The sequence below is a fragment of the Crinia signifera genome, chromosome 8 (genome assembly GCF_055691185.1).
Source record: "Crinia signifera chromosome 8, ASM5569118v1, whole genome shotgun sequence".
Taxonomy (NCBI): domain Eukaryota; kingdom Metazoa; phylum Chordata; class Amphibia; order Anura; family Myobatrachidae; genus Crinia; species Crinia signifera.
This window is the reverse complement of record NC_139224.1, coordinates 70231807-70259004: the sequence shown is the minus strand read 5'-3', so window position 1 is coordinate 70259004 and position 27198 is coordinate 70231807. Positions and strand designations below refer to the sequence as shown.

Here is a 27198-nt window from a genome sequence, read left to right as displayed (position 1 = left end):
CTAAACAGTGTTGAGCCTCTTTAGTAGTTTAATTTGAGACCACCTGCTAATATCATGTCCTGTAGTTCTATTTACATTACCAACACATGATTTTTTTCAGTAAGCCAATACAGTTAGGAAACTTTTTTATTAGCTTACCTGGTTATAGAAGTAGAAGAGGGCAAAAAAGTGCCTGTATCTCACATACAGCCATACCACATTGGATACGCCCAATCTCGTCTGATCTTGGAAGCTAAGCAGTGTTGGGCCTGGTTAGTACTTGGGTGGGAGACCACATGGGAACGCCAGGTGCTGTAGGTTTTTTCCCATTACTGGCAAATTGTTTTTATTTTCTAGCTATTTAAATTGGAAACTTTTTCTTTTTATTGCCAATACAGAGATTTGGGAGAGGTCAAACAGACACAATAGCCATCACCTAAAGACTTACCACACTGTTTAGACGCAATTCCAACTGCTTTTGGCAGCTAAACAGTGTTGAGCCTCTTTAGTAGTTTAATTTGAGACCACCTGCTAATATCATGTCCTGTAGGTCTTTTTACATTACAAACACATGATTTTTTTCAGTAAGCCAATACAGTTAGGAAACTTTTTTATTAACTTAACTTGTTATAGAAGTAGAAGAGGGCAAAAAAGTGCTTGCATCTCACCTACAGCCATACCACATTGGATACGCCCAATCCCGTCTGATCTTGGAAGATAAGCAGTGTTGGGCCTGGTTAGTACTTGGGTGGGAGACCACATGGGAACACCAGGTGCTGTAAGTTTTTTCCCATTACTGGCAAATTGTTTTTATTTTCTAGCTATTTAAATTGGAAACTTTTTTCTTTTTATTGCCAATACAGAGATTTAGGAGAGGTCAAACAGACACAATAGCCATCACCTAAAGACTTACCACACTGTTTAGGCCCAATTCCAACTGCTTTTGGCAGCTAAACAGTGTTGAGCCTCTTTAGTAGTTTAATTTGAGACCACCTGCTAATATCATGTCCTGTAGGTCTTTTTACATTACCAACACATGATTTTTTTCAGTAAGCCAATACAGTTAGGAAACTTTTTTATTAACTTAACTTGTTATAGAAGTAGAAGAGGGCAAAAAAATGCTTGCATCTCACCTCCAGCCATACCATATTGGATACGCCCAATCCCGTCTGATCTTGGAAGCTAAGCAGTGTTGGGCCTGGTTAGTACTTGGGTGGGAGACCACACGGGAACACCAGGTGCTGTAGGTTTTTTTCCATTACTGGCAAATTGTTTTTATTCTCTAGCTATTTAAATTGGAAACTTTATCTTTTTATTGCCAATACAGACATTTGGGAGAGGTCAAACAGACACAATAGCCATCACCTAAAGACTTACCACACTGTTTAGGCCCAATTCCAACTGGTTTTGGCAGCTAAACAGTGTTGAGCCTCTTTAGTAGTTTAATTTGAGACCACCTGCTAATATCATGTCCTGTAGTTCTATTTACATTACCAACACATGATTTTTTTCAGTAAGCCAATACAGTTAGGAAACTTTTTTATTAGCTTACCTGGTTATAGAAGTAGAAGAGGGCAAAAAAGTGCCTGTATCTCACATACAGCCATACCACATTGGATACGCCCAATCTCGTCTGATCTTGGAAGCTAAGCAGTGTTGGGCCTGGTTAGTACTTGGGTGGGAGACCACATGGGAACGCCAGGTGCTGTAGGTTTTTTCCCATTACTGGCAAATTGTTTTTATTTTCTAGCTATTTAAATTGGAAACTTTTTCTTTTTATTGCCAATACAGAGATTTGGGAGAGGTCAAACAGACACAATAGCCATCACCTAAAGACTTACCACACTGTTTAGGCCCAATTCCAACTGGTTTTGGCAGCTAAACAGTGTTGAGCCTCTTTAGTAGTTTAATTTGAGACCACCTGCTAATATCATGTCCTGTAGTTCTATTTACATTACCAACACATGATTTTTTTCAGTAAGCCAATACAGTTAGGAAACTTTTTTATTAGCTTACCTGGTTATAGAAGTAGAAGAGGGCAAAAAAGTGCCTGTATCTCACATACAGCCATACCACATTGGATACGCCCAATCTCGTCTGATCTTGGAAGCTAAGCAGTGTTGGGCCTGGTTAGTACTTGGGTGGGAGACCACATGGGAACGCCAGGTGCTGTAGGTTTTTTCCCATTACTGGCAAATTGTTTTTATTTTCTAGCTATTTAAATTGGAAACTTTTTCTTTTTATTGCCAATACAGAGATTTGGGAGAGGTCAAACAGACACAATAGCCATCACCTAAAGACTTACCACACTGTTTAGACGCAATTCCAACTGCTTTTGGCAGCTAAACAGTGTTGAGCCTCTTTAGTAGTTTAATTTGAGACCACCTGCTAATATCATGTCCTGTAGTTCTATTTACATTACCAACACATGATTTTTTTCAGTAAGCCAATACAGTTAGGAAACTTTTTTATTAGCTTTCCTGGTTATAGAAGTAGAAGAGGGCAAAAAAGTGCCTGTATCTCACCTACAGCCATACCACATTGGATACGCCCAATCTCGTCTGATCTTGGAAGCTAAGCAGTGTTGGGCCTGGTTAGTACTTGGGTGGGAGACCACATGGGAACACCAGGTGCTGTAGGTTTTTTCCCATTACTGGCAAATTGTTTTTATTTTCTAGCTATTTAAATTGGAAACTTTTTTCTTTTTATTGCCAATACAGAGATTTAGGAGAGGTCAAACAGACACAATAGCCATCACCTAAAGACTTACCACACTGTTTAGGCCCAATTCCAACTGCTTTTGGCAGCTAAACAGTGTTGAGCCTCTTTAGTAGTTTAATTTGAGACCACCTGCTAATATCATGTCCTGTAGGTCTTTTTACATTACCAACACATGATTTTTTTCAGTAAGCCAATACAGTTAGGAAACTTTTTTATTAACTTAACTTGTTATAGAAGTAGAAGAGGGCAAAAAAGTGCTTGCATCTCACCTCCAGCCATACCATATTGGATACGCCCAATCCCGTCTGATCTTGGAAGCTAAGCAGTGTTGGGCCTGGTTAGTACTTGGGTGGGAGACCACACGGGAACACCAGGTGCTGTAGGTTTTTTTCCATTACTGGCAAATTGTTTTTATTCTCTAGCTATTTAAATTGGAAACTTTATCTTTTTATTGCCAATACAGACATTTGGGAGAGGTCAAACAGACACAATAGCCATCACCTAAAGACTTACCACACTGTTTAGGCCCAATTCCAACTGGTTTTGGCAGCTAAACAGTGTTGAGCCTCTTTAGTAGTTTAATTTGAGACCACCTGCTAATATCATGTCCTGTAGTTCTATTTACATTACCAACACATGATTTTTTTCAGTAAGCCAATACAGTTAGGAAACTTTTTTATTAGCTTACCTGGTTATAGAAGTAGAAGAGGGCAAAAAAGTGCCTGTATCTCACATACAGCCATACCACATTGGATACGCCCAATCTCGTCTGATCTTGGAAGCTAAGCAGTGTTGGGCCTGGTTAGTACTTGGGTGGGAGACCACATGGGAACGCCAGGTGCTGTAGGTTTTTTCCCATTACTGGCAAATTGTTTTTATTTTCTAGCTATTTAAATTGGAAACTTTTTCTTTTTATTGCCAATACAGAGATTTGGGAGAGGTCAAACAGACACAATAGCCATCACCTAAAGACTTACCACACTGTTTAGGCCCAATTCCAACTGGTTTTGGCAGCTAAACAGTGTTGAGCCTCTTTAGTAGTTTAATTTGAGACCACCTGCTAATATCATGTCCTGTAGGTCTTTTTACATTACCAACACATGATTTTTTTCAGTAAGCCAATACAGTTAGAAAACTTTTTTATTAACTTAAATTGTTATAGAAGTAGAAGAGGGCAAAAAAGTGCTTGCATCTCACCTACAGCCATACCACATTGGATACGCCCAATCCCGTCTGATCTTGGAAGATAAGCAGTGTTGGGCCTGGTTAGTACTTGGGTGGGAGACCACATGGGAACACCAGGTGCTGTAAGTTTTTTCCCATTACTGGCAAATTGTTTTTATTTTCTAGCTATTTAAATTGGAAACTTTTTTCTTTTTATTGCCAATACAGAGATTTAGGAGAGGTCAAACAGACACAATAGCCATCACCTAAAGACTTACCACACTGTTTAGGCCCAATTCCAACTGCTTTTGGCAGCTAAACAGTGTTGAGCCTCTTTAGTAGTTTAATTTGAGACCACCTGCTAATATCATGTCCTGTAGGTCTTTTTACATTACCAACACATGATTTTTTTCAGTAAGCCAATACAGTTAGGAAACTTTTTTATTAACTTAACTTGTTATAGAAGTAGAAGAGGGCAAAAAAATGCTTGCATCTCACCTCCAGCCATACCATATTGGATACGCCCAATCCCGTCTGATCTTGGAAGCTAAGCAGTGTTGGGCCTGGTTAGTACTTGGGTGGGAGACCACACGGGAACACCAGGTGCTGTAGGTTTTTTTCCATTACTGGCAAATTGTTTTTATTCTCTAGCTATTTAAATTGGAAACTTTATCTTTTTATTGCCAATACAGACATTTGGGAGAGGTCAAACAGACACAATAGCCATCACCTAAAGACTTACCACACTGTTTAGGCCCAATTCCAACTGGTTTTGGCAGCTAAACAGTGTTGAGCCTCTTTAGTAGTTTAATTTGAGACCACCTGCTAATATCATGTCCTGTAGTTCTATTTACATTACCAACACATGATTTTTTTCAGTAAGCCAATACAGTTAGGAAACTTTTTTATTAGCTTACCTGGTTATAGAAGTAGAAGAGGGCAAAAAAGTGCCTGTATCTCACATACAGCCATACCACATTGGATACGCCCAATCTCGTCTGATCTTGGAAGCTAAGCAGTGTTGGGCCTGGTTAGTACTTGGGTGGGAGACCACATGGGAACGCCAGGTGCTGTAGGTTTTTTCCCATTACTGGCAAATTGTTTTTATTTTCTAGCTATTTAAATTGGAAACTTTTTCTTTTTATTGCCAATACAGAGATTTGGGAGAGGTCAAACAGACACAATAGCCATCACCTAAAGACTTACCACACTGTTTAGGCCCAATTCCAACTGGTTTTGGCAGCTAAACAGTGTTGAGCCTCTTTAGTAGTTTAATTTGAGACCACCTGCTAATATCATGTCCTGTAGTTCTATTTACATTACCAACACATGATTTTTTTCAGTAAGCCAATACAGTTAGGAAACTTTTTTATTAGCTTACCTGGTTATAGAAGTAGAAGAGGGCAAAAAAGTGCCTGTATCTCACATACAGCCATACCACATTGGATACGCCCAATCTCGTCTGATCTTGGAAGCTAAGCAGTGTTGGGCCTGGTTAGTACTTGGGTGGGAGACCACATGGGAACGCCAGGTGCTGTAGGTTTTTTCCCATTACTGGCAAATTGTTTTTATTTTCTAGCTATTTAAATTGGAAACTTTTTCTTTTTATTGCCAATACAGAGATTTGGGAGAGGTCAAACAGACACAATAGCCATCACCTAAAGACTTACCACACTGTTTAGGCCCAATTCCAACTGGTTTTGGCAGCTAAACAGTGTTGAGCCTCTTTAGTAGTTTAATTTGAGACCACCTGCTAATATCATGTCCTGTAGTTCTATTTACATTACCAACACATGATTTTTTTCAGTAAGCCAATACAGTTAGGAAACTTTTTTATTAGCTTACCTGGTTATAGAAGTAGAAGAGGGCAAAAAAGTGCCTGTATCTCACATACAGCCATACCACATTGGATACGCCCAATCTCGTCTGATCTTGGAAGCTAAGCAGTGTTGGGCCTGGTTAGTACTTGGGTGGGAGACCACATGGGAACGCCAGGTGCTGTAGGTTTTTTCCCATTACTGGCAAATTGTTTTTATTTTCTAGCTATTTAAATTGGAAACTTTTTCTTTTTATTGCCAATACAGAGATTTGGGAGAGGTCAAACAGACACAATAGCCATCACCTAAAGACTTACCACACTGTTTAGACGCAATTCCAACTGCTTTTGGCAGCTAAACAGTGTTGAGCCTCTTTAGTAGTTTAATTTGAGACCACCTGCTAATATCATGTCCTGTAGTTCTATTTACATTACCAACACATGATTTTTTTCAGTAAGCCAATACAGTTAGGAAACTTTTTTATTAGCTTTCCTGGTTATAGAAGTAGAAGAGGGCAAAAAAGTGCCTGTATCTCACCTACAGCCATACCACATTGGATACGCCCAATCTCGTCTGATCTTGGAAGCTAAGCAGTGTTGGGCCTGGCTAGTACTTGGGTGGGAGACCACATGGGAACACCAGGTGCTGTAGGTTTTTTCCCATTACTGGCAAATTGTTTTTATTTTCTAGCTATTTAAATTGGAAACTTTTTTCTTTTTATTGCCAATACAGAGATTTAGGAGAGGTCAAACAGACACAATAGCCATCACCTAAAGACTTACCACACTGTTTAGGCCCAATTCCAACTGCTTTTGGCAGCTAAACAGTGTTGAGCCTCTTTAGTAGTTTAATTTGAGACCACCTGCTAATATCATGTCCTGTAGGTCTTTTTACATTACCAACACATGATTTTTTTCAGTAAGCCAATACAGTTAGGAAACTTTTTTATTAACTTAACTTGTTATAGAAGTAGAAGAGGGCAAAAAAGTGCTTGCATCTCACCTCCAGCCATACCATATTGGATACGCCCAATCCCGTCTGATCTTGGAAGCTAAGCAGTGTTGGGCCTGGTTAGTACTTGGGTGGGAGACCACACGGGAACACCAGGTGCTGTAGGTTTTTTTCCATTACTGGCAAATTGTTTTTATTCTCTAGCTATTTAAATTGGAAACTTTATCTTTTTATTGCCAATACAGACATTTGGGAGAGGTCAAACAGACACAATAGCCATCACCTAAAGACTTACCACACTGTTTAGGCCCAATTCCAACTGGTTTTGGCAGCTAAACAGTGTTGAGCCTCTTTAGTAGTTTAATTTGAGACCACCTGCTAATATCATGTCCTGTAGTTCTATTTACATTACCAACACATGATTTTTTTCAGTAAGCCAATACAGTTAGGAAACTTTTTTATTAGCTTACCTGGTTATAGAAGTAGAAGAGGGCAAAAAAGTGCCTGTATCTCACATACAGCCATACCACATTGGATACGCCCAATCTCGTCTGATCTTGGAAGCTAAGCAGTGTTGGGCCTGGTTAGTACTTGGGTGGGAGACCACATGGGAACGCCAGGTGCTGTAGGTTTTTTCCCATTACTGGCAAATTGTTTTTATTTTCTAGCTATTTAAATTGGAAACTTTTTCTTTTTATTGCCAATACAGAGATTTGGGAGAGGTCAAACAGACACAATAGCCATCACCTAAAGACTTACCACACTGTTTAGGCCCAATTCCAACTGGTTTTGGCAGCTAAACAGTGTTGAGCCTCTTTAGTAGTTTAATTTGAGACCACCTGCTAATATCATGTCCTGTAGGTCTTTTTACATTACCAACACATGATTTTTTTCAGTAAGCCAATACAGTTAGAAAACTTTTTTATTAACTTAAATTGTTATAGAAGTAGAAGAGGGCAAAAAAGTGCTTGCATCTCACCTACAGCCATACCACATTGGATACGCCCAATCCCGTCTGATCTTGGAAGATAAGCAGTGTTGGGCCTGGTTAGTACTTGGGTGGGAGACCACATGGGAACACCAGGTGCTGTAAGTTTTTTCCCATTACTGGCAAATTGTTTTTATTTTCTAGCTATTTAAATTGGAAACTTTTTTCTTTTTATTGCCAATACAGAGATTTAGGAGAGGTCAAACAGACACAATAGCCATCACCTAAAGACTTACCACACTGTTTAGGCCCAATTCCAACTGCTTTTGGCAGCTAAACAGTGTTGAGCCTCTTTAGTAGTTTAATTTGAGACCACCTGCTAATATCATGTCCTGTAGGTCTTTTTACATTACCAACACATGATTTTTTTCAGTAAGCCAATACAGTTAGGAAACTTTTTTATTAACTTAACTTGTTATAGAAGTAGAAGAGGGCAAAAAAATGCTTGCATCTCACCTCCAGCCATACCATATTGGATACGCCCAATCCCGTCTGATCTTGGAAGCTAAGCAGTGTTGGGCCTGGTTAGTACTTGGGTGGGAGACCACACGGGAACACCAGGTGCTGTAGGTTTTTTTCCATTACTGGCAAATTGTTTTTATTCTCTAGCTATTTAAATTGGAAACTTTATCTTTTTATTGCCAATACAGACATTTGGGAGAGGTCAAACAGACACAATAGCCATCACCTAAAGACTTACCACACTGTTTAGGCCCAATTCCAACTGGTTTTGGCAGCTAAACAGTGTTGAGCCTCTTTAGTAGTTTAATTTGAGACCACCTGCTAATATCATGTCCTGTAGTTCTATTTACATTACCAACACATGATTTTTTTCAGTAAGCCAATACAGTTAGGAAACTTTTTTATTAGCTTACCTGGTTATAGAAGTAGAAGAGGGCAAAAAAGTGCCTGTATCTCACATACAGCCATACCACATTGGATACGCCCAATCTCGTCTGATCTTGGAAGCTAAGCAGTGTTGGGCCTGGTTAGTACTTGGGTGGGAGACCACATGGGAACGCCAGGTGCTGTAGGTTTTTTCCCATTACTGGCAAATTGTTTTTATTTTCTAGCTATTTAAATTGGAAACTTTTTCTTTTTATTGCCAATACAGAGATTTGGGAGAGGTCAAACAGACACAATAGCCATCACCTAAAGACTTACCACACTGTTTAGGCCCAATTCCAACTGGTTTTGGCAGCTAAACAGTGTTGAGCCTCTTTAGTAGTTTAATTTGAGACCACCTGCTAATATCATGTCCTGTAGTTCTATTTACATTACCAACACATGATTTTTTTCAGTAAGCCAATACAGTTAGGAAACTTTTTTATTAGCTTACCTGGTTATAGAAGTAGAAGAGGGCAAAAAAGTGCCTGTATCTCACATACAGCCATACCACATTGGATACGCCCAATCTCGTCTGATCTTGGAAGCTAAGCAGTGTTGGGCCTGGTTAGTACTTGGGTGGGAGACCACATGGGAACGCCAGGTGCTGTAGGTTTTTTCCCATTACTGGCAAATTGTTTTTATTTTCTAGCTATTTAAATTGGAAACTTTTTCTTTTTATTGCCAATACAGAGATTTGGGAGAGGTCAAACAGACACAATAGCCATCACCTAAAGACTTACCACACTGTTTAGACGCAATTCCAACTGCTTTTGGCAGCTAAACAGTGTTGAGCCTCTTTAGTAGTTTAATTTGAGACCACCTGCTAATATCATGTCCTGTAGTTCTATTTACATTACCAACACATGATTTTTTTCAGTAAGCCAATACAGTTAGGAAACTTTTTTATTAGCTTTCCTGGTTATAGAAGTAGAAGAGGGCAAAAAAGTGCCTGTATCTCACCTACAGCCATACCACATTGGATACGCCCAATCTCGTCTGATCTTGGAAGCTAAGCAGTGTTGGGCCTGGTTAGTACTTGGGTGGGAGACCACATGGGAACACCAGGTGCTGTAGGTTTTTTCCCATTACTGGCAAATTGTTTTTATTTTCTAGCTATTTAAATTGGAAACTTTTTTCTTTTTATTGCCAATACAGAGATTTAGGAGAGGTCAAACAGACACAATAGCCATCACCTAAAGACTTACCACACTGTTTAGGCCCAATTCCAACTGCTTTTGGCAGCTAAACAGTGTTGAGCCTCTTTAGTAGTTTAATTTGAGACCACCTGCTAATATCATGTCCTGTAGGTCTTTTTACATTACCAACACATGATTTTTTTCAGTAAGCCAATACAGTTAGGAAACTTTTTTATTAACTTAACTTGTTATAGAAGTAGAAGAGGGCAAAAAAGTGCTTGCATCTCACCTCCAGCCATACCATATTGGATACGCCCAATCCCGTCTGATCTTGGAAGCTAAGCAGTGTTGGGCCTGGTTAGTACTTGGGTGGGAGACCACACGGGAACACCAGGTGCTGTAGGTTTTTTTCCATTACTGGCAAATTGTTTTTATTCTCTAGCTATTTAAATTGGAAACTTTATCTTTTTATTGCCAATACAGACATTTGGGAGAGGTCAAACAGACACAATAGCCATCACCTAAAGACTTACCACACTGTTTAGGCCCAATTCCAACTGGTTTTGGCAGCTAAACAGTGTTGAGCCTCTTTAGTAGTTTAATTTGAGACCACCTGCTAATATCATGTCCTGTAGTTCTATTTACATTACCAACACATGATTTTTTTCAGTAAGCCAATACAGTTAGGAAACTTTTTTATTAGCTTACCTGGTTATAGAAGTAGAAGAGGGCAAAAAAGTGCCTGTATCTCACATACAGCCATACCACATTGGATACGCCCAATCTCGTCTGATCTTGGAAGCTAAGCAGTGTTGGGCCTGGTTAGTACTTGGGTGGGAGACCACATGGGAACGCCAGGTGCTGTAGGTTTTTTCCCATTACTGGCAAATTGTTTTTATTTTCTAGCTATTTAAATTGGAAACTTTTTCTTTTTATTGCCAATACAGAGATTTGGGAGAGGTCAAACAGACACAATAGCCATCACCTAAAGACTTACCACACTGTTTAGGCCCAATTCCAACTGGTTTTGGCAGCTAAACAGTGTTGAGCCTCTTTAGTAGTTTAATTTGAGACCACCTGCTAATATCATGTCCTGTAGGTCTTTTTACATTACCAACACATGATTTTTTTCAGTAAGCCAATACAGTTAGAAAACTTTTTTATTAACTTAAATTGTTATAGAAGTAGAAGAGGGCAAAAAAGTGCTTGCATCTCACCTACAGCCATACCACATTGGATACGCCCAATCCCGTCTGATCTTGGAAGCTAAGCAGTGTTGGGCCTGGTTAGTACTTGGGTGGGAGACCACATGGAAACGCCAGGTGCTGTAGGTTTTTTCCCATTACTGGCAAATTGTTTTTATTTTCTAGCTATTTAAATTGGAAACTTTTTCTTTTTATTGCCAATACAGAGATTTAGGAGAGGTCAAACAGACACAATAGCCATCACCTAAAGACTTACCACACTGTTTAGACGCAATTCCAACTGCTTTTGGCAGCTAAACAGTGTTGAGCCTCTTTAGTAGTTTAATTTGAGACCACCTGCTAATATCATGTCCTGTAGGTCTTTTTACATTACCAACACATGATTTTTTTCAGTAAGCCAATACAGTTAGGAAACTTTTTTATTAACTTAACTTGTTATAGAAGTAGAAGAGGGCAAAAAAGTGCTTGCATCTCAACTACAGCCATACCACATTGGATACGTCCAATCCCGTCTGATCTTGGAAGCTAAGCAGTGTTGGGCCTGGTTAGTACTTGGGTGGGAGACCACATGGGAACACCAGGTGCTGTAGGTTTTTTCCCATTACTGGCAAATTGTTTTTATTTTCTAGCTATTTAAATTGGAAACTTTTTCTTTTTATTGCCAATACAGAGATTTGGGAGAGGTCAAACAGACACAATAGCCATCACCTAAAGACTTACCACACTGTTTAGATGCAATTCCAACTGCTTTTGGCAGCTAAACAGTGTTGAGCCTCTTTAGTAGTTTAATTTGAGACCACCTGCTAATATCATGTCCTGTAGGTCTTTTTACATTACCAACACATGATTTTTTTCAGTAAGCCAATACAGTTAGGAAACTTTTTTATTAACTTAACTTGTTATAGAAGTAGAAGAGGGCAAAAAAGTGCTTGCATCTCACCTACAGCCATACCACATTGGATACGCCCAATCCCGTCTGATATTGGAAGCTAAGCAGTGTTGGGCCTGGTTAGTACTTGGGTGGGAGACCACATGGGAACACCAGGTGCTGTAGGTTTTTTTCCATTACTGGCAAATTGTTTTTATTCTCTAGCTATTTAAATTGGAAACTTTATCTTTTTATTGCCAATACAGACATTTGGGAGAGGTCAAACAGACACAATAGCCATCATCTAAAGACTTACCACACTGTTTAGGCCCAATTCCAACTGGTTTTGGCAGCTAAACAGTGTTGAGCCTCTTTAGTAGTTTAATTTGAGATCACCTGCTAATATCATGTCCTGTAGTTCTATTTACATTACCAACACATGATTTTTTTCAGTAAGCCAATACAGTTAGGAAACTTTTGTATAAGCTTACCTGGTTATAGAAGTAGAAGAGGGCAAAAAAGTGCCTGTATCTCACCTACAGCCATACCACGTTGGATACGCCCAATCTCGTCTGATCTTGGATTCTAAGCAGTGTTGGGCCTGGTTAGTACTTGGGTGGGAGACCACATGGGAACACCAGGTGCTGTAGGTTTTTTCCCATTACTGGCAAATTGTTTTTATTCTCTAGCTATTTAAATTGAAAACTTTTTCTTTTTATTGCCAATACAGAGATTTAGGAGAGGTCAAACAGACACAATAGCCATCACCTAAAGACTTACCACACTGTTTAGGCCCAATTCCAACTGCTTTTGGCAGCTAAACAGTGTTGAGCCTCTTTAGTAGTTTAATTTGAGACCACCTGCTAATATCATGTCCTGTAGTTCTATTTACATTACCAACACATGATTTTTTTCAGTAAGCCAATACAGTTAGGAAACTTTTTTATTAGCTTTCCTGGTTATAGAAGTAGAAGAGGGCAAAAAAGTGCCTGTATCTCACCTACAGCCATACCACATTGGATACGCCCAATCTCGTCTGATCTTGGAAGCTAAGCAGTGTTGGGCCTGGTTAGTACTTGGGTGGGAGACCACATGGGAACACCAGGTGCTGTAGGTTTTTTCCCATTACTGGCAAATTGTTTTTATTTTCTAGCTATTTAAATTGGAAACTTTTTTCTTTTTATTGCCAATACAGAGATTTAGGAGAGGTCAAACAGACACAATAGCCATCACCTAAAGACTTACCACACTGTTTAGGCCCAATTCCAACTGCTTTTGGCAGCTAAACAGTGTTGAGCCTCTTTAGTAGTTTAATTTGAGACCACCTGCTAATATCATGTCCTGTAGGTCTTTTTACATTACCAACACATGATTTTTTTCAGTAAGCCAATACAGTTAGTAAACTTTTTTATTAACTTAACTTGTTATAGAAGTAGAAGAGGGCAAAAAAGTGCTTGCATCTCACCTCCAGCCATACCATATTGGATACGCCCAATCCCGTCTGATCTTGGAAGCTAAGCAGTGTTGGGCCTGGTTAGTACTTGGGTGGGAGACCACACGGGAACACCAGGTGCTGTAGGTTTTTTTCCATTACTGGCAAATTGTTTTTATTCTCTAGCTATTTAAATTGGAAACTTTATCTTTTTATTGCCAATACAGACATTTGGGAGAGGTCAAACAGACACAATAGCCATCACCTAAAGACTTACCACACTGTTTAGGCCCAATTCCAACTGCTTTTGGCAGCTAAACAGTGTTGAGCCTCTTTAGTAGTTTAATTTGAGACCACCTGCTAATATCATGTCCTGTAGTTCTATTTACATTACCAACACATGATTTTTTTCAGTAAGCCAATACAGTTAGGAAACTTTTTTATTAGCTTACCTGGTTATAGAAGTAGAAGAGGGCAAAAAAGTGCCTGTATCTCACATACAGCCATACCACATTGGATACGCCCAATCTCGTCTGATCTTGGAAGCTAAGCAGTGTTGGGCCTGGTTAGTACTTGGGTGGGAGACCACATGGGAACGCCAGGTGCTGTAGGTTTTTTCCCATTACTGGCAAATTGTTTTTATTTTCTAGCTATTTAAATTGGAAACTTTTTCTTTTTATTGCCAATACAGAGATTTGGGAGAGGTCAAACAGACACAATAGCCATCACCTAAAGACTTACCACACTGTTTAGGCCCAATTCCAACTGCTTTTGGCAGCTAAACAGTGTTGAGCCTCTTTAGTAGTTTAATTTGAGACCACCTGCTAATATCATGTCCTGTAGGTCTTTTTACATTACCAACACATGATTTTTTTCAGTAAGCCAATACAGTTAGGAAACTTTTTTATTAACTTAACTTGTTATAGAAGTAGAAGAGGGCAAAAAAGTGCTTGCATCTCACCTCCAGCCATACCATATTGGATACGCCCAATCCCGTCTGATCTTGGAAGCTAAGCAGTGTTGGGCCTGGTTAGTACTTGGGTGGGAGACCACACGGGAACACCAGGTGCTGTAGGTTTTTTTCCATTACTGGCAAATTGTTTTTATTCTCTAGCTATTTAAATTGGAAACTTTATCTTTTTATTGCCAATACAGACATTTGGGAGAGGTCAAACAGACACAATAGCCATCACCTAAAGACTTACCACACTGTTTAGGCCCAATTCCAACTGGTTTTGGCAGCTAAACAGTGTTGAGCCTCTTTAGTAGTTTAATTTGAGACCACCTGCTAATATCATGTCCTGTAGTTCTATTTACATTACCAACACATGATTTTTTTCAGTAAGCCAATACAGTTAGGAAACTTTTTTATTAGCTTACCTGGTTATAGAAGTAGAAGAGGGCAAAAAAGTGCCTGTATCTCACATACAGCCATACCACATTGGATACGCCCAATCTCGTCTGATCTTGGAAGCTAAGCAGTGTTGGGCCTGGTTAGTACTTGGGTGGGAGACCACATGGGAACGCCAGGTGCTGTAGGTTTTTTCCCATTACTGGCAAATTGTTTTTATTTTCTAGCTATTTAAATTGGAAACTTTTTCTTTTTATTGCCAATACAGAGATTTGGGAGAGGTCAAACAGACACAATAGCCATCACCTAAAGACTTACCACACTGTTTAGGCCCAATTCCAACTGGTTTTGGCAGCTAAACAGTGTTGAGCCTCTTAAGTAGTTTAATTTGAGACCACCTGCTAATATCATGTCCTGTAGGTCTTTTTACATTACCAACACATGATTTTTTTCAGTAAGCCAATACAGTTAGGAAACTTTTTTATTAACTTAACTTGTTATAGAAGTAGAAGAGGGCAAAAAAGTGCTTGCATCTCACCTCCAGCCATACCATATTGGATACGCCCAATCCCGTCTGATCTTGGAAGCTAAGCAGTGTTGGGCCTGGTTAGTACTTGGGTGGGAGACCACACGGGAACACCAGGTGCTGTAGGTTTTTTTCCATTACTGGCAAATTGTTTTTATTCTCTAGCTATTTAAATTGGAAACTTTATCTTTTTATTGCCAATACAGACATTTGGGAGAGGTCAAACAGACACAATAGCCATCACCTAAAGACTTACCACACTGTTTAGGCCCAATTCCAACTGGTTTTGGCAGCTAAACAGTGTTGAGCCTCTTTAGTAGTTTAATTTGAGACCACCTGCTAATATCATGTCCTGTAGTTCTATTTACATTACCAACACATGATTTTTTTCAGTAAGCCAATACAGTTAGGAAACTTTTTTATTAGCTTACCTGGTTATAGAAGTAGAAGAGGGCAAAAAAGTGCCTGTATCTCACATACAGCCATACCACATTGGATACGCCCAATCTCGTCTGATCTTGGAAGCTAAGCAGTGTTGGGCCTGGTTAGTACTTGGGTGGGAGACCACATGGGAACGCCAGGTGCTGTAGGTTTTTTCCCATTACTGGCAAATTGTTTTTATTTTCTAGCTATTTAAATTGGAAACTTTTTCTTTTTATTGCCAATACAGAGATTTAGGAGAGGTCAAACAGACACAATAGCCATCACCTAAAGACTTACCACACTGTTTAGACGCAATTCCAACTGCTTTTGGCAGCTAAACAGTGTTGAGCCTCTTTAGTAGTTTAATTTGAGACCACCTGCTAATATCATGTCCTGTAGGTCTTTTTACATTACCAACACATGATTTTTTTCAGTAAGCCAATACAGTTAGGAAACTTTTTTATTAACTTAACTTGTTATAGAAGTAGAAGAGGGCAAAAAAGTGCTTTCATCTCAACTACAGCCATACCACATTGGATACGTCCAATCCCGTCTGATCTTGGAAGCTAAGCAGTGTTGGGCCTGGTTAGTACTTGGGTGGGAGACCACATGGGAACACCAGGTGCTGTAGGTTTTTTCCCATTACTGGCAAATTGTTTTTATTTTCTAGCTATTTAAATTGGAAACTTTTTCTTTTTATTGCCAATACAGACATTTGGGAGAGGTCAAACAGACACAATAGCCATCATCTAAAGACTTACCACACTGTTTAGGCCCAATTCCAACTGGTTTTGGCAGCTAAACAGTGTTGAGCCTCTTTAGTAGTTTAATTTGAGATCACCTGCTAATATCATGTCCTGTAGTTCTATTTACATTACCAACACATGATTTTTTTCAGTAAGCCAATACAGTTAGGAAACTTTTTTATAAGCTTACCTGGTTATAGAAGTAGAAGAGGGCAAAAAAGTGCCTGTATCTCACCTACAGCCATACCACGTTGGATACGCCCAATCTCGTCTGATCTTGGAAGCTAAGCAGTGTTGGGCCTGGTTAGTACTTGGGTGGGAGACCACATGGGAACACCAGGTGCTGTAGGTTTTTTCCCATTACTGGCAAATTGTTTTTATTTTCTAGCTATTTAAATTGGAAACTTTTTCTTTTTATTGCCAATACAGAGATTTGGGAGAGGTCAAACAGACACAATAGCCATCACCTAAAGACTTACCACACTGTTTAGATGCAATTCCAACTGCTTTTGGCAGCTAAACAGTGTTGAGCCTCTTTAGTAGTTTAATTTGAGACCACCTGCTAATATCATGTCCTGTAGGTCTTTTTACATTACCAACACATGATTTTTTTCAGTAAGCCAATACAGTTAGTAAACTTTTTTATTAACTTAACTTGTTATAGAAGTAGAAGAGGGCAAAAAAGTGCTTGCATCTCACCTCCAGCCATACCATATTGGATACGCCCAATCCCGTCTGATCTTGGAAGCTAAGCAGTGTTGGGCCTGGTTAGTACTTGGGTGGGAGACCACACGGGAACACCAGGTGCTGTAGGTTTTTTTCCATTACTGGCAAATTGTTTTTATTCTCTAGCTATTTAAATTGGAAACTTTATCTTTTTATTGCCAATACAGACATTTGGGAGAGGTCAAACAGACACAATAGCCATCACCTAAAGACTTACCACACTGTTTAGGCCCAATTCCAACTGCTTTTGGCAGCTAAACAGTGTTGAGCCTCTTTAGTAGTTTAATTTGAGACCACCTGCTAATATCATGTCCTGTAGTTCTATTTACATTACCAACACATGATTTTTTTCAGTAAGCCAATACAGTTAGGAAACTTTTTTATTAGCTTACCTGGTTATAGAAGTAGAAGAGGGCAAAAAAGTGCCTGTATCTCACATACAGCCATACCACATTGGATACGCCCAATCTCGTCTGATCTTGGAAGCTAAGCAGTGTTGGGCCTGGTTAGTACTTGGGTGGGAGACCACATGGGAACGCCAGGTGCTGTAGGTTTTTTCCCATTACTGGCAAATTGTTTTTATTTTCTAGCTATTTAAATTGGAAACTTTTTCTTTTTATTGCCAATACAGAGATTTGGGAGAGGTCAAACAGACACAATAGCCATCACCTAAAGACGTACCACACTGTTTAGGCCCAATTCCAACTGGTTTTGGCAGCTAAACAGTGTTGAGCCTCTTTAGTAGTTTAATTTGAGACCACCTGCTAATATCATGTCCTGTAGTTCTATTTACATTACCAACACATGATTTTTTTCAGTAAGCCAATACAGTTAGGAAACTTTTTTATTAGCTTACCTGGTTATAGAAGTAGAAGAGGGCAAAAAAGTGCCTGTATCTCACATACAGCCATACCACATTGGATACGCCCAATCTCGTCTGATCTTGGAAGCTAAGCAGTGTTGGGCCTGGTTAGTACTTGGGTGGGAGACCACATGGGAACGCCAGGTGCTGTAGGTTTTTTCCCATTACTGGCAAATTGTTTTTATTTTCTAGCTATTTAAATTGGAAACTTTTTCTTTTTATTGCCAATACAGAGATTTGGGAGAGGTCAAACAGACACAATAGCCATCACCTAAAGACTTACCACACTGTTTAGACGCAATTCCAACTGCTTTTGGCAGCTAAACAGTGTTGAGCCTCTTTAGTAGTTTAATTTGAGACCACCTGCTAATATCATGTCCTGTAGGTCTTTTTACATTACAAACACATGATTTTTTTCAGTAAGCCAATACAGTTAGGAAACTTTTTTATTAACTTAACTTGTTATAGAAGTAGAAGAGGGCAAAAAAGTGCTTGCATCTCACCTACAGCCATACCACATTGGATACGCCCAATCCCGTCTGATCTTGGAAGATAAGCAGTGTTGGGCCTGGTTAGTACTTGGGTGGGAGACCACATGGGAACACCAGGTGCTGTAAGTTTTTTCCCATTACTGGCAAATTGTTTTTTTTTTCTAGCTTTTTAAATTGGAAACTTTTTCTTTTTATTGCCAATACAGAGATTTGGGAGAGGTCAAACAGACACAATAGCCATCACCTAAAGACTTACCACACTGTTTAGGCCCAATTCCAACTGCTTTTGGCAGCTAAACAGTGTTGAGCCTCTTTAGTAGTTTAATTTGAGACCACCTGCTAATATCATGTCCTGTAGTTCTATTTACATTACCAACACATGATTTTTTTCAGTAAGCCAATACAGTTAGGAAACTTTTTTATTAGCTTTCCTGGTTATAGAAGTAGAAGAGGGCAAAAAAGTGCCTGTATCTCACCTACAGCCATACCACATTGGATACGCCCAATCTCGTCTGATCTTGGAAGCTAAGCAGTGTTGGGCCTGGTTAGTACTTGGGTGGGAGACCACATGGGAACACCAGGTGCTGTAGGTTTTTTCCCATTACTGGCAAATTGTTTTTATTTTCTAGCTATTTAAATTGGAAACTTTTTTCTTTTTATTGCCAATACAGAGATTTAGGAGAGGTCAAACAGACACAATAGCCATCACCTAAAGACTTACCACACTGTTTAGGCCCAATTCCAACTGCTTTTGGCAGCTAAACAGTGTTGAGCCTCTTTAGTAGTTTAATTTGAGACCACCTGCTAATATCATGTCCTGTAGGTCTTTTTACATTACCAACACATGATTTTTTTCAGTAAGCCAATACAGTTAGGAAACTTTTTTATTAACTTAACTTGTTATAGAAGTAGAAGAGGGCAAAAAAGTGCTTGCATCTCACCTCCAGCCATACCATATTGGATACGCCCAATCCCGTCTGATCTTGGAAGCTAAGCAGTGTTGGGCCTGGTTAGTACTTGGGTGGGAGACCACACGGGAACACCAGGTGCTGTAGGTTTTTTTCCATTACTGGCAAATTGTTTTTATTCTCTAGCTATTTAAATTGGAAACTTTATCTTTTTATTGCCAATACAGACATTTGGGAGAGGTCAAACAGACACAATAGCCATCACCTAAAGACTTACCACACTGTTTAGGCCCAATTCCAACTGGTTTTGGCAGCTAAACAGTGTTGAGCCTCTTTAGTAGTTTAATTTGAGACCACCTGCTAATATCATGTCCTGTAGTTCTATTTACATTACCAACACATGATTTTTTTCAGTAAGCCAATACAGTTAGGAAACTTTTTTATTAGCTTACCTGGTTATAGAAGTAGAAGAGGGCAAAAAAGTGCCTGTATCTCACATACAGCCATACCACATTGGATACGCCCAATCTCGTCTGATCTTGGAAGCTAAGCAGTGTTGGGCCTGGTTAGTACTTGGGTGGGAGACCACATGGGAACGCCAGGTGCTGTAGGTTTTTTCCCATTACTGGCAAATTGTTTTTATTTTCTAGCTATTTAAATTGGAAACTTTTTCTTTTTATTGCCAATACAGAGATTTGGGAGAGGTCAAACAGACACAATAGCCATCACCTAAAGACTTACCACACTGTTTAGGCCCAATTCCAACTGGTTTTGGCAGCTAAACAGTGTTGAGCCTCTTTAGTAGTTTAATTTGAGACCACCTGCTAATATCATGTCCTGTAGTTCTATTTACATTACCAACACATGATTTTTTTCAGTAAGCCAATACAGTTAGGAAACTTTTTTATTAGCTTACCTGGTTATAGAAGTAGAAGAGGGCAAAAAAGTGCCTGTATCTCACATACAGCCATACCACATTGGATACGCCCAATCTCGTCTGATCTTGGAAGCTAAGCAGTGTTGGGCCTGGTTAGTACTTGGGTGGGAGACCACATGGGAACGCCAGGTGCTGTAGGTTTTTTCCCATTACTGGCAAATTGTTTTTATTTTCTAGCTATTTAAATTGGAAACTTTTTCTTTTTATTGCCAATACAGAGATTTGGGAGAGGTCAAACAGACACAATAGCCATCACCTAAAGACTTACCACACTGTTTAGACGCAATTCCAACTGCTTTTGGCAGCTAAACAGTGTTGAGCCTCTTTAGTAGTTTAATTTGAGACCACCTGCTAATATCATGTCCTGTAGGTATTTTTACATTACAAACACATGATTTTTTTCAGTAAGCCAATACAGTTAGGAAACTTTTTTATTAACTTAACTTGTTATAGAAGTAGAAGAGGGCAAAAAAGTGCTTGCATCTCACCTACAGCCATACCACATTGGATACGCCCAATCCCGTCTGATCTTGGAAGATAAGCAGTGTTGGGCCTGGTTAGTACTTGGGTGGGAGACCACATGGGAACACCAGGTGCTGTAAGTTTTTTCCCATTACTGGCAAATTGTTTTTATTTTCTAGCTTTTTAAATTGGAAACTTTTTCTTTTTATTGCCAATACAGAGATTTGGGAGAGGTCAAACAGACACAATAGCCATCACCTAAAGAATTACCACACTGTTTAGGCCCAATGCCAACTGCTTTTGGCAGCTAAACAGTGTTGAGCCTCTTTAGTAGTTTAATTTGAGACCACCTGCTAATATCATGTCCTGTAGGTCTTTTTACATTACCAACACATGATTTTTTTCAGTAAGCCAATACAGTTAGGAAACTTTTTTATTAACTTACCTTGTTATAGAAGTAGAAGAGGGCAAAAAAGTGCTTGCATCTCACCTACAGCCATACCACATTGGATACGCCCAATCCCGTCTGATCTTGGAAGCTAAGCAGTGTTGGGCCTGGTTAGTACTTGGGTGGGAGACCACATGGGAACACCAGGTGCTGTAGGTTTTTTCCCATTACTGGCAAATTGTTTTTATTCTCTAGCTATTTAAATTGGAAACTTTTTCTTTTTATTGCCAATACAGAGATTTAGGAGAGGTCAAACAGACACAATAGCCATCACCTAAAGACTTACCACACTGTTTAGGCCCAATTCCAACTGCTTTTGGCAGCTAAACAGTGTTGAGTCTCTTTAGTAGTTTAATTTGAGACCACCTGCTAATATCATGTCCTGTAGTTCTATTTACATTACCAACACATGATTTTTTTCAGTAAGCCAATACAGTTAGGAAACTTTTTTATTAGCTTACCTGGTTATAGAAGTAGAAGAGAGCAAAAAAGTGCCTGAATCTCACCTACAGCCATACCACATTGGATACACCCAATCTCGTCTGATCTTGGAAGCTAAGCAGTGTTGGGCCTGGTTAGTACTTGGGTGGGAGACCACATGGGAACACCAGGTGCTGTAGGTTTTTTCCCATTACTTGCAAATTGTTTCTATTCTCTAGCTATTTAAATTGGAAACTTTTTCTTTTTATTGCCAATACAGAGATTTAGGAGAGGTCAAACAGACACAATAGCCATCACCTAAAGACTTACCACACTGTTTAGGCCCAATTCCAACTGCTTTTGGCAGCTAAACAGTGTTGAGCCACTTTAGTAGTTTAATTTGAGACCACCTGCTAATATCATGTCCTGTAGTTCTATTTACATTACCAACACATGATTTTTTTCAGTAAGCCAATACAGTTAGGAAACTTTTTTATAAGCTTACCTGGTTATAGGAGTAGAAGAGGGCAAAAAAGTGCCTGTATCTCACCTACAGCCATACCACATTGGATACGCCCAATCTCGTCTGATCTTGGAAGCTAAGCAGTGTTGGGCCTGGTTAGTGCTTGGGTGGGAGACCACATGGGAACACCAGGTGCTGTAGGTTTTTCCCATTACTGGCAAATTGTTTTTATTTTCTAGCTATTTAAATTGGAAACTTTTTCTTTTTATTGCCAATACAGAGATTTGGGAGAGGTCAAACAGACACAATAGCCATCACCTAAGGACTTACCACACTGTTTAGACGCAATTCCAACTGCTTTTGGCAGCTAAACAGTGTTGAGCCTCTTTAGTAGTTTAATTTGAGACCACCTGCTAATATCATGTCCTGTACGTCTTTTTACATTACCAACACATGATTTTTTTCAGTAAGCCAATACAGTTAGGAAACTTTTTTATTAACTTAACTTGTTATAGAAGTAGAAGAGGGCAAAAAAGTGCTTGCATCTCACCTACAGCCATACCACATTGGATACGCCCAATCCCGTCTGATCTTGGAAGCTAAGCAGTGTTGGTCCTGGTTAGTATTTGGGTGGGAGACCACATGGGAACACCAGGTGCTGTAGGTTTTTTTCCATTACTGGCAAATTGTTTTTATTCTCTAGCTATTTAAATTGGAAACTTTATCTTTTTATTGCCAATACAGAGATTTGGGAGAGGTCAAACAGATACAAAAGCCATCACCTAAAGACTTACCACACTGTTTAGACGCAATTCCAACTGCTTTTGGCAGCTAAACAGTGTTGAGCCTCTTTAGTAGTTTAATTTGAGACCACCTGCTAATATCATGTCCTGTAGGTCTTTTTACATTACCAACACATGATTTTTTGCAGTAAGCCAATACAGTTAGGAAACTTTTTTATTATCTTAACTTGTTATAAAGGTAGAAGAGGGCAAAAAAGTGCTTGCATCTTACCTATAGCCATACCACATTGGATACGCCCAATCCTGTCTGATCTTGGACGCTAAGCAGTGTTGGGCCTGGTTAGTACTTGGGTGGGAGACCACATGGGAACACTAGGTGCTGTAGGTTTTTTTCCATTACTGGCAAATTGTTTTTATTCTCTAGCTATTTAAATTGGAAACTTTATCTTTTTATTGACAATACAGACATTTGGGAGAGGTCAAACAGACACAATAGCCATCACCTAAAGACTTACCACACTGTTTAGGCCCAATTCCAACTGGTTTTGGCAGCTAAACAGTGTTGAGCCTCTTTAGTAGTTTAATTTGATACCACCTGCTAATATCATGTCCTGTAGTTCTATTTACATTACCAACACATGATTTTTTTCAGTAAGCCAATACAGTTAGGAAACGTTTTTATAAGCTTACCTGGTTATAGAAGTAGAAGAGGGCAAAAAAGTGCTTGCAGCTCACCTACAGCCATACCACATTGGATACGCCCAATCCTGTCTGATCTTGGACGCTAAGCAGTGTTGGGCCTGGTTAGTACTTGGGTGGGAGACCACATGGGAACACCAGGTGCTGTAGGTTTTTTCCCATTACTGGCAAATTGTTTTTATTCTCTAGCTCTTTAAATTGGAAACTTTTTCTTTTTATTGCCAATACAGAGATTTGGGAGAGGTCAAACAGACACAATAGCCATCACTTAAAGACTTACCACACTGTTTTGGCCCAATTCCAACTGCTTTTGGCAGCTAAACAGTGTTGAGCCTCTTTAGTAGTTTAATTTGAGACCACCTGCTAATATCATGTCCTGTAGGTCTTTTTACATTACCAACACATGATTTTTTTCAGTTAGGAAACTTTTTTATTAGCTTACCTGGTTATAGAAGTAGAAGAGGGCAAAAAAGTGCCTGTATCTCACCTACAGCCATACCACATTGGATACGCCCAATCCCGTCTGATCTTGGAAGCTAAGCAGTGTTGGGCCTGGTTAGTACTTGGGTGGGAGACCACATGGGAACACCAGGTGCTGTAGGTTTTTTCCCATTACTTGCAAATTGTTTTTATTCTCTATCTATTTAAATTGGAAACTTTTTCTTTTTATTGCCAATACAGAGATTTGGGAGAGGTCAAACAGACACAATAGCCATCACCTAAAGACTTACCACACTGTTTCGGCCCAATTCCAACTGCTTTTGGCAGCTAAACAGTGTTGAGCCTCTTTAGTAGTTTATTTTGAGACCACCTGCTAATATCATGTCCTGTAGGTCTTTTTACATTACCAACACATGATTTTTTTCAGTAAGCCAATACAGTTAGGAAACTTTTTTATTAGCTTACCTGGTTATAGAAGTAGAAGAGGGCAAAAAAGTGCCTGTATCTCATCTACAGCCATACCACATTGGATGCGCCCAATCCCGTCTGATCTTGGAAGCTAAGCAGTGTTGGGCCTGGTTAGTACTTGGGTGGGAGACCACATGGGAACACCAGGTGCTGTAGGTTTTTTTCCCATTACTGGCAAATTGTTTTTATTCTCTAGCTCTTTAAATTGAAAACTTTTTCTTTTTATTGCCAATGCAGAGATTTGGGAGAGGTCAAACAGACACAAAAGCCATCACTTAAAGACTTACCACACTGTTTTGGCCCAATTCCAACTGCTTTTGGCAGCTAAACAGTGTTGAGCCTCTTTAGTAGTTTAATTTGAGACCACCTGCTAATATCATGTCCTGTAGGTCTTTTCACATTACCAACACATGATTTTTTTCAGTTAGGAAACTTTTTTATTAGCTTACCTGGTTATAGAAGTAGAAGAGGGCAAAAAAGTGCCTGTATCTCACCTACAGCCATACCACATTGGATACGCCAAATCTCGTCTGAACTTGGAAGCTAAGCAGTGTTGGGCCTGGTTAGTACTTGGGTGGGAGACCACATGGGAACACCAGGTGCTGTAGGTTTTTTCCCATTACTGGCAAATTGTTTTTATTTTCTAGCTATTTAAATTGGAAACTTTTTTCTTTTTATTGCCAATACAGAGATTTGGGAGAGGTCAAACAGACACAATAGCCATCACCTAAAGACTTACCACACTGTTTAGGCCCAATTCCAACTGCTTTTGGCAGCTAAACAGTGTTGAGCCTCTTTAGTAGTTTAATTTGAGACCACCTGCTAATATCATGTCCTGTAGGTCTTTTTACATTACCAACACATGATTTTTTTCATTAAGCCAATACAGTTAGGAAACTTTTTTATTAGCTTATCTGGATATAGAAGTAGAAGAGGGCAAAAAAGTGCGTGTATCTCACCTACAGCCATACCACATTGGATACGCCCAATCTCGTCTGATCTTGGAAGCTAAGCAGTGTTGGGCCTGGTTAGTACTTGGGTGGGAGACCACATGGGAACACCAGGTGCTGTAGGTTTTTTCCCATTACTGGCAAATTGTTTTTATTCTCTAGCTATTTAAATTGGAAACTTTTTCTTTTTATTGCCAATACAGAGATTTAGGAGAGGTCAAACAGACACAATAGCCATCACCTAAAGACTTACCACACTGTTTAGGCCCAATTCCAACTGGTTTTGGCAGCTAAACAGTGTTGAGCCTCTTTAGTAGTTTAATTTGAGATCACCTGCTAATATCATGTCCTGTAGTTCTATTTACATTACCAACACATGATTTTTTTCAGTAAGCCAATACAGTTAGGAAACTTTTTTATAAGCTTACCTGGTTATAGGAGTAGAAGAGGGCAAAAAAGTGCCTGTATCTCACCTACAGCCATACCACATTGGATACGCCCAATCTCGTCTGATCTTGGAAGCTAAGCAGTGTTGGGCCTGGTTAGTGCTTGGGTGGGAGACCACATGGGAACACCAGGTGCTGTAGGTTTTTCCCATTACTGGCAAATTGTTTTTATTTTCTAGCTATTTAAATTGGAAACTTTTTCTTTTTATTGCCAATACAGAGATTTGGAGAGGTCAAACAGACACAATAGCCATCACCTAAAGACTTACCACACTGTTTAGACGCAATTCCAACTGCTTTTGGCAGCTAAACAGTGTTGAGCCTCTTTAGTAGTTTAATTTGAGACCACCTGCTAATATCATGTCCTGTACGTCTTTTTACATTACCAACACATGATTTTTTTCAGTAAGCCAATACAGTTAGGAAACTTTTTTATTAACTTAACTTGTTATAGAAGTAGAAGAGGGCAAAAAAGTGCTTGCATCTCACCTACAGCCATACCACATTGGATACGCCCAATCCCGTCTGATCTTGGAAGCTAAGCAGTGTTGGGCCTGGTTAGTACTTGGGTGGGAGACCACATGGGAACACCAGGTGCTGTAGGTTTTTTTCCATTACTGGCAAATTGTTTTTATTCTCTAGCTATTTAAATTGGAAACTTTTTCTTTTTATTGCCAATACAGAGATTTAGGAGAGGTCAAACAGACACAATAGCCATCACCTAAAGACTTACCACACTGTTTAGGCCCAATTCCAACTGGTTTTGGCAGCTAAACAGTGTTGAGCCTCTTTAGTAGTTTAATTTGAGATCACCTGCTAATATCATGTCCTGTAGTTCTATTTACATTACCAACACATGATTTTTTTCAGTAAGCCAATACAGTTAGGAAACTTTTTTATAAGCTTACCTGGTTATAGGAGTAGAAGAGGGCAAAAAAGTGCCTGTATCTCACCTACAGCCATACCACATTGGATACGCCCAATCTCGTCTGATCTTGGAAGCTAAGCAGTGTTGGGCCTGGTTAGTGCTTGGGTGGGAGACCACATGGGAACACCAGGTGCTGTAGGTTTTTCCCATTACTGGCAAATTGTTTTTATTTTCTAGCTATTTAAATTGGAAACTTTTTCTTTTTATTGCCAATACAGAGATTTGGAGAGGTCAAACAGACACAATAGCCATCACCTAAAGACTTACCACACTGTTTAGACGCAATTCCAACTGCTTTTGGCAGCTAAACAGTGTTGAGCCTCTTTAGTAGTTTAATTTGAGACCACCTGCTAATATCATGTCCTGTACGTCTTTTTACATTACCAACACATGATTTTTTTCAGTAAGCCAATACAGTTAGGAAACTTTTTTATTAACTTAACTTGTTATAGAAGTAGAAGAGGGCAAAAAAGTGCTTGCATCTCACCTACAGCCATACCACATTGGATACGCCCAATCCCGTCTGATCTTGGAAGCTAAGCAGTGTTGGGCCTGGTTAGTACTTGGGTGGGAGACCACATGGGAACACCAGGTGCTGTAGGTTTTTTTCC

At 39.4% G+C, this 27198-nt stretch overlaps 59 non-coding genes across 59 annotated transcripts; all 59 read left to right on the top strand.

Moving 5' to 3' along the window:
* Positions 1-181: 181 nt before the first annotated feature.
* Positions 182-300, top strand: LOC146032377 (5S ribosomal RNA). The gene has a single exon (XR_014457816.1). It is a non-coding gene; the product is annotated as a 5S ribosomal RNA (ribosomal RNA).
* Positions 301-645: 345 nt separating this feature from the next.
* LOC146031203 (5S ribosomal RNA) lies at positions 646-764 on the top strand. Its single transcript, XR_014456674.1, has one exon. It is a non-coding gene; the product is annotated as a 5S ribosomal RNA (ribosomal RNA).
* A 346-nt stretch (positions 765-1110) lies between these two features.
* LOC146033331 (5S ribosomal RNA) lies at positions 1111-1229 on the top strand. Its single transcript, XR_014458740.1, has one exon. It is a non-coding gene; the product is annotated as a 5S ribosomal RNA (ribosomal RNA).
* Positions 1230-1574: 345 nt separating this feature from the next.
* LOC146032376 (5S ribosomal RNA) lies at positions 1575-1693 on the top strand. Its single transcript, XR_014457815.1, has one exon. It is a non-coding gene; the product is annotated as a 5S ribosomal RNA (ribosomal RNA).
* A 345-nt stretch (positions 1694-2038) lies between these two features.
* Positions 2039-2157, top strand: LOC146032375 (5S ribosomal RNA). The gene has a single exon (XR_014457814.1). It is a non-coding gene; the product is annotated as a 5S ribosomal RNA (ribosomal RNA).
* A 345-nt stretch (positions 2158-2502) lies between these two features.
* LOC146029790 (5S ribosomal RNA) lies at positions 2503-2621 on the top strand. The gene has a single exon (XR_014455388.1). It is a non-coding gene; the product is annotated as a 5S ribosomal RNA (ribosomal RNA).
* Positions 2622-2967: 346 nt separating this feature from the next.
* Positions 2968-3086, top strand: LOC146033330 (5S ribosomal RNA). The gene has a single exon (XR_014458739.1). It is a non-coding gene; the product is annotated as a 5S ribosomal RNA (ribosomal RNA).
* Positions 3087-3431: 345 nt separating this feature from the next.
* Positions 3432-3550, top strand: LOC146032374 (5S ribosomal RNA). The gene has a single exon (XR_014457813.1). It is a non-coding gene; the product is annotated as a 5S ribosomal RNA (ribosomal RNA).
* Positions 3551-3895: 345 nt separating this feature from the next.
* LOC146031202 (5S ribosomal RNA) lies at positions 3896-4014 on the top strand. The gene has a single exon (XR_014456673.1). It is a non-coding gene; the product is annotated as a 5S ribosomal RNA (ribosomal RNA).
* Positions 4015-4360: 346 nt separating this feature from the next.
* LOC146033328 (5S ribosomal RNA) lies at positions 4361-4479 on the top strand. The gene has a single exon (XR_014458738.1). It is a non-coding gene; the product is annotated as a 5S ribosomal RNA (ribosomal RNA).
* Positions 4480-4824: 345 nt separating this feature from the next.
* Positions 4825-4943, top strand: LOC146032373 (5S ribosomal RNA). The gene has a single exon (XR_014457812.1). It is a non-coding gene; the product is annotated as a 5S ribosomal RNA (ribosomal RNA).
* A 345-nt stretch (positions 4944-5288) lies between these two features.
* On the top strand, positions 5289-5407 carry LOC146032372 (5S ribosomal RNA). Its single transcript, XR_014457811.1, has one exon. It is a non-coding gene; the product is annotated as a 5S ribosomal RNA (ribosomal RNA).
* Positions 5408-5752: 345 nt separating this feature from the next.
* On the top strand, positions 5753-5871 carry LOC146032371 (5S ribosomal RNA). The gene has a single exon (XR_014457810.1). It is a non-coding gene; the product is annotated as a 5S ribosomal RNA (ribosomal RNA).
* Positions 5872-6216: 345 nt separating this feature from the next.
* LOC146030489 (5S ribosomal RNA) lies at positions 6217-6335 on the top strand. The gene has a single exon (XR_014455982.1). It is a non-coding gene; the product is annotated as a 5S ribosomal RNA (ribosomal RNA).
* Positions 6336-6681: 346 nt separating this feature from the next.
* Positions 6682-6800, top strand: LOC146033326 (5S ribosomal RNA). Its single transcript, XR_014458736.1, has one exon. It is a non-coding gene; the product is annotated as a 5S ribosomal RNA (ribosomal RNA).
* A 345-nt stretch (positions 6801-7145) lies between these two features.
* Positions 7146-7264, top strand: LOC146032368 (5S ribosomal RNA). Its single transcript, XR_014457808.1, has one exon. It is a non-coding gene; the product is annotated as a 5S ribosomal RNA (ribosomal RNA).
* Positions 7265-7609: 345 nt separating this feature from the next.
* On the top strand, positions 7610-7728 carry LOC146031201 (5S ribosomal RNA). Its single transcript, XR_014456672.1, has one exon. It is a non-coding gene; the product is annotated as a 5S ribosomal RNA (ribosomal RNA).
* Positions 7729-8074: 346 nt separating this feature from the next.
* Positions 8075-8193, top strand: LOC146033325 (5S ribosomal RNA). Its single transcript, XR_014458735.1, has one exon. It is a non-coding gene; the product is annotated as a 5S ribosomal RNA (ribosomal RNA).
* Positions 8194-8538: 345 nt separating this feature from the next.
* Positions 8539-8657, top strand: LOC146032367 (5S ribosomal RNA). Its single transcript, XR_014457807.1, has one exon. It is a non-coding gene; the product is annotated as a 5S ribosomal RNA (ribosomal RNA).
* A 345-nt stretch (positions 8658-9002) lies between these two features.
* LOC146032366 (5S ribosomal RNA) lies at positions 9003-9121 on the top strand. The gene has a single exon (XR_014457806.1). It is a non-coding gene; the product is annotated as a 5S ribosomal RNA (ribosomal RNA).
* Positions 9122-9466: 345 nt separating this feature from the next.
* LOC146029779 (5S ribosomal RNA) lies at positions 9467-9585 on the top strand. Its single transcript, XR_014455387.1, has one exon. It is a non-coding gene; the product is annotated as a 5S ribosomal RNA (ribosomal RNA).
* Positions 9586-9931: 346 nt separating this feature from the next.
* On the top strand, positions 9932-10050 carry LOC146033324 (5S ribosomal RNA). The gene has a single exon (XR_014458734.1). It is a non-coding gene; the product is annotated as a 5S ribosomal RNA (ribosomal RNA).
* Positions 10051-10395: 345 nt separating this feature from the next.
* Positions 10396-10514, top strand: LOC146032365 (5S ribosomal RNA). The gene has a single exon (XR_014457805.1). It is a non-coding gene; the product is annotated as a 5S ribosomal RNA (ribosomal RNA).
* Positions 10515-10859: 345 nt separating this feature from the next.
* LOC146031753 (5S ribosomal RNA) lies at positions 10860-10978 on the top strand. The gene has a single exon (XR_014457211.1). It is a non-coding gene; the product is annotated as a 5S ribosomal RNA (ribosomal RNA).
* A 345-nt stretch (positions 10979-11323) lies between these two features.
* Positions 11324-11442, top strand: LOC146032105 (5S ribosomal RNA). Its single transcript, XR_014457549.1, has one exon. It is a non-coding gene; the product is annotated as a 5S ribosomal RNA (ribosomal RNA).
* Positions 11443-11787: 345 nt separating this feature from the next.
* On the top strand, positions 11788-11906 carry LOC146031150 (5S ribosomal RNA). Its single transcript, XR_014456623.1, has one exon. It is a non-coding gene; the product is annotated as a 5S ribosomal RNA (ribosomal RNA).
* A 345-nt stretch (positions 11907-12251) lies between these two features.
* On the top strand, positions 12252-12370 carry LOC146034596 (5S ribosomal RNA). The gene has a single exon (XR_014460001.1). It is a non-coding gene; the product is annotated as a 5S ribosomal RNA (ribosomal RNA).
* A 345-nt stretch (positions 12371-12715) lies between these two features.
* On the top strand, positions 12716-12834 carry LOC146029767 (5S ribosomal RNA). The gene has a single exon (XR_014455386.1). It is a non-coding gene; the product is annotated as a 5S ribosomal RNA (ribosomal RNA).
* A 346-nt stretch (positions 12835-13180) lies between these two features.
* Positions 13181-13299, top strand: LOC146033323 (5S ribosomal RNA). The gene has a single exon (XR_014458732.1). It is a non-coding gene; the product is annotated as a 5S ribosomal RNA (ribosomal RNA).
* A 345-nt stretch (positions 13300-13644) lies between these two features.
* LOC146032364 (5S ribosomal RNA) lies at positions 13645-13763 on the top strand. The gene has a single exon (XR_014457804.1). It is a non-coding gene; the product is annotated as a 5S ribosomal RNA (ribosomal RNA).
* A 345-nt stretch (positions 13764-14108) lies between these two features.
* On the top strand, positions 14109-14227 carry LOC146033322 (5S ribosomal RNA). The gene has a single exon (XR_014458731.1). It is a non-coding gene; the product is annotated as a 5S ribosomal RNA (ribosomal RNA).
* Positions 14228-14572: 345 nt separating this feature from the next.
* Positions 14573-14691, top strand: LOC146032363 (5S ribosomal RNA). Its single transcript, XR_014457803.1, has one exon. It is a non-coding gene; the product is annotated as a 5S ribosomal RNA (ribosomal RNA).
* Positions 14692-15036: 345 nt separating this feature from the next.
* Positions 15037-15155, top strand: LOC146033321 (5S ribosomal RNA). The gene has a single exon (XR_014458730.1). It is a non-coding gene; the product is annotated as a 5S ribosomal RNA (ribosomal RNA).
* Positions 15156-15500: 345 nt separating this feature from the next.
* LOC146032362 (5S ribosomal RNA) lies at positions 15501-15619 on the top strand. Its single transcript, XR_014457802.1, has one exon. It is a non-coding gene; the product is annotated as a 5S ribosomal RNA (ribosomal RNA).
* A 345-nt stretch (positions 15620-15964) lies between these two features.
* Positions 15965-16083, top strand: LOC146032104 (5S ribosomal RNA). Its single transcript, XR_014457548.1, has one exon. It is a non-coding gene; the product is annotated as a 5S ribosomal RNA (ribosomal RNA).
* A 345-nt stretch (positions 16084-16428) lies between these two features.
* On the top strand, positions 16429-16547 carry LOC146030812 (5S ribosomal RNA). Its single transcript, XR_014456296.1, has one exon. It is a non-coding gene; the product is annotated as a 5S ribosomal RNA (ribosomal RNA).
* Positions 16548-16892: 345 nt separating this feature from the next.
* On the top strand, positions 16893-17011 carry LOC146033320 (5S ribosomal RNA). Its single transcript, XR_014458729.1, has one exon. It is a non-coding gene; the product is annotated as a 5S ribosomal RNA (ribosomal RNA).
* Positions 17012-17356: 345 nt separating this feature from the next.
* LOC146032361 (5S ribosomal RNA) lies at positions 17357-17475 on the top strand. The gene has a single exon (XR_014457801.1). It is a non-coding gene; the product is annotated as a 5S ribosomal RNA (ribosomal RNA).
* A 345-nt stretch (positions 17476-17820) lies between these two features.
* On the top strand, positions 17821-17939 carry LOC146032360 (5S ribosomal RNA). The gene has a single exon (XR_014457800.1). It is a non-coding gene; the product is annotated as a 5S ribosomal RNA (ribosomal RNA).
* A 345-nt stretch (positions 17940-18284) lies between these two features.
* On the top strand, positions 18285-18403 carry LOC146031200 (5S ribosomal RNA). The gene has a single exon (XR_014456671.1). It is a non-coding gene; the product is annotated as a 5S ribosomal RNA (ribosomal RNA).
* A 345-nt stretch (positions 18404-18748) lies between these two features.
* On the top strand, positions 18749-18867 carry LOC146029753 (5S ribosomal RNA). Its single transcript, XR_014455383.1, has one exon. It is a non-coding gene; the product is annotated as a 5S ribosomal RNA (ribosomal RNA).
* A 346-nt stretch (positions 18868-19213) lies between these two features.
* On the top strand, positions 19214-19332 carry LOC146033319 (5S ribosomal RNA). Its single transcript, XR_014458728.1, has one exon. It is a non-coding gene; the product is annotated as a 5S ribosomal RNA (ribosomal RNA).
* Positions 19333-19677: 345 nt separating this feature from the next.
* On the top strand, positions 19678-19796 carry LOC146032359 (5S ribosomal RNA). Its single transcript, XR_014457799.1, has one exon. It is a non-coding gene; the product is annotated as a 5S ribosomal RNA (ribosomal RNA).
* A 345-nt stretch (positions 19797-20141) lies between these two features.
* On the top strand, positions 20142-20260 carry LOC146032357 (5S ribosomal RNA). Its single transcript, XR_014457797.1, has one exon. It is a non-coding gene; the product is annotated as a 5S ribosomal RNA (ribosomal RNA).
* A 345-nt stretch (positions 20261-20605) lies between these two features.
* Positions 20606-20724, top strand: LOC146031199 (5S ribosomal RNA). Its single transcript, XR_014456670.1, has one exon. It is a non-coding gene; the product is annotated as a 5S ribosomal RNA (ribosomal RNA).
* A 345-nt stretch (positions 20725-21069) lies between these two features.
* On the top strand, positions 21070-21188 carry LOC146028811 (5S ribosomal RNA). Its single transcript, XR_014455271.1, has one exon. It is a non-coding gene; the product is annotated as a 5S ribosomal RNA (ribosomal RNA).
* A 345-nt stretch (positions 21189-21533) lies between these two features.
* LOC146030327 (5S ribosomal RNA) lies at positions 21534-21652 on the top strand. Its single transcript, XR_014455827.1, has one exon. It is a non-coding gene; the product is annotated as a 5S ribosomal RNA (ribosomal RNA).
* Positions 21653-21997: 345 nt separating this feature from the next.
* Positions 21998-22116, top strand: LOC146032126 (5S ribosomal RNA). Its single transcript, XR_014457569.1, has one exon. It is a non-coding gene; the product is annotated as a 5S ribosomal RNA (ribosomal RNA).
* Positions 22117-22460: 344 nt separating this feature from the next.
* On the top strand, positions 22461-22579 carry LOC146032436 (5S ribosomal RNA). The gene has a single exon (XR_014457871.1). It is a non-coding gene; the product is annotated as a 5S ribosomal RNA (ribosomal RNA).
* Positions 22580-22924: 345 nt separating this feature from the next.
* Positions 22925-23043, top strand: LOC146034399 (5S ribosomal RNA). The gene has a single exon (XR_014459806.1). It is a non-coding gene; the product is annotated as a 5S ribosomal RNA (ribosomal RNA).
* Positions 23044-23388: 345 nt separating this feature from the next.
* On the top strand, positions 23389-23507 carry LOC146032347 (5S ribosomal RNA). The gene has a single exon (XR_014457788.1). It is a non-coding gene; the product is annotated as a 5S ribosomal RNA (ribosomal RNA).
* Positions 23508-23839: 332 nt separating this feature from the next.
* On the top strand, positions 23840-23958 carry LOC146028693 (5S ribosomal RNA). The gene has a single exon (XR_014455255.1). It is a non-coding gene; the product is annotated as a 5S ribosomal RNA (ribosomal RNA).
* Positions 23959-24303: 345 nt separating this feature from the next.
* Positions 24304-24422, top strand: LOC146031350 (5S ribosomal RNA). Its single transcript, XR_014456817.1, has one exon. It is a non-coding gene; the product is annotated as a 5S ribosomal RNA (ribosomal RNA).
* Positions 24423-24755: 333 nt separating this feature from the next.
* Positions 24756-24874, top strand: LOC146031460 (5S ribosomal RNA). Its single transcript, XR_014456927.1, has one exon. It is a non-coding gene; the product is annotated as a 5S ribosomal RNA (ribosomal RNA).
* Positions 24875-25220: 346 nt separating this feature from the next.
* Positions 25221-25339, top strand: LOC146029741 (5S ribosomal RNA). The gene has a single exon (XR_014455382.1). It is a non-coding gene; the product is annotated as a 5S ribosomal RNA (ribosomal RNA).
* A 345-nt stretch (positions 25340-25684) lies between these two features.
* On the top strand, positions 25685-25803 carry LOC146032125 (5S ribosomal RNA). The gene has a single exon (XR_014457568.1). It is a non-coding gene; the product is annotated as a 5S ribosomal RNA (ribosomal RNA).
* A 343-nt stretch (positions 25804-26146) lies between these two features.
* On the top strand, positions 26147-26265 carry LOC146028575 (5S ribosomal RNA). The gene has a single exon (XR_014455240.1). It is a non-coding gene; the product is annotated as a 5S ribosomal RNA (ribosomal RNA).
* A 345-nt stretch (positions 26266-26610) lies between these two features.
* On the top strand, positions 26611-26729 carry LOC146032124 (5S ribosomal RNA). Its single transcript, XR_014457567.1, has one exon. It is a non-coding gene; the product is annotated as a 5S ribosomal RNA (ribosomal RNA).
* Positions 26730-27072: 343 nt separating this feature from the next.
* On the top strand, positions 27073-27191 carry LOC146028456 (5S ribosomal RNA). The gene has a single exon (XR_014455225.1). It is a non-coding gene; the product is annotated as a 5S ribosomal RNA (ribosomal RNA).
* Positions 27192-27198: the final 7 nt, after the last annotated feature.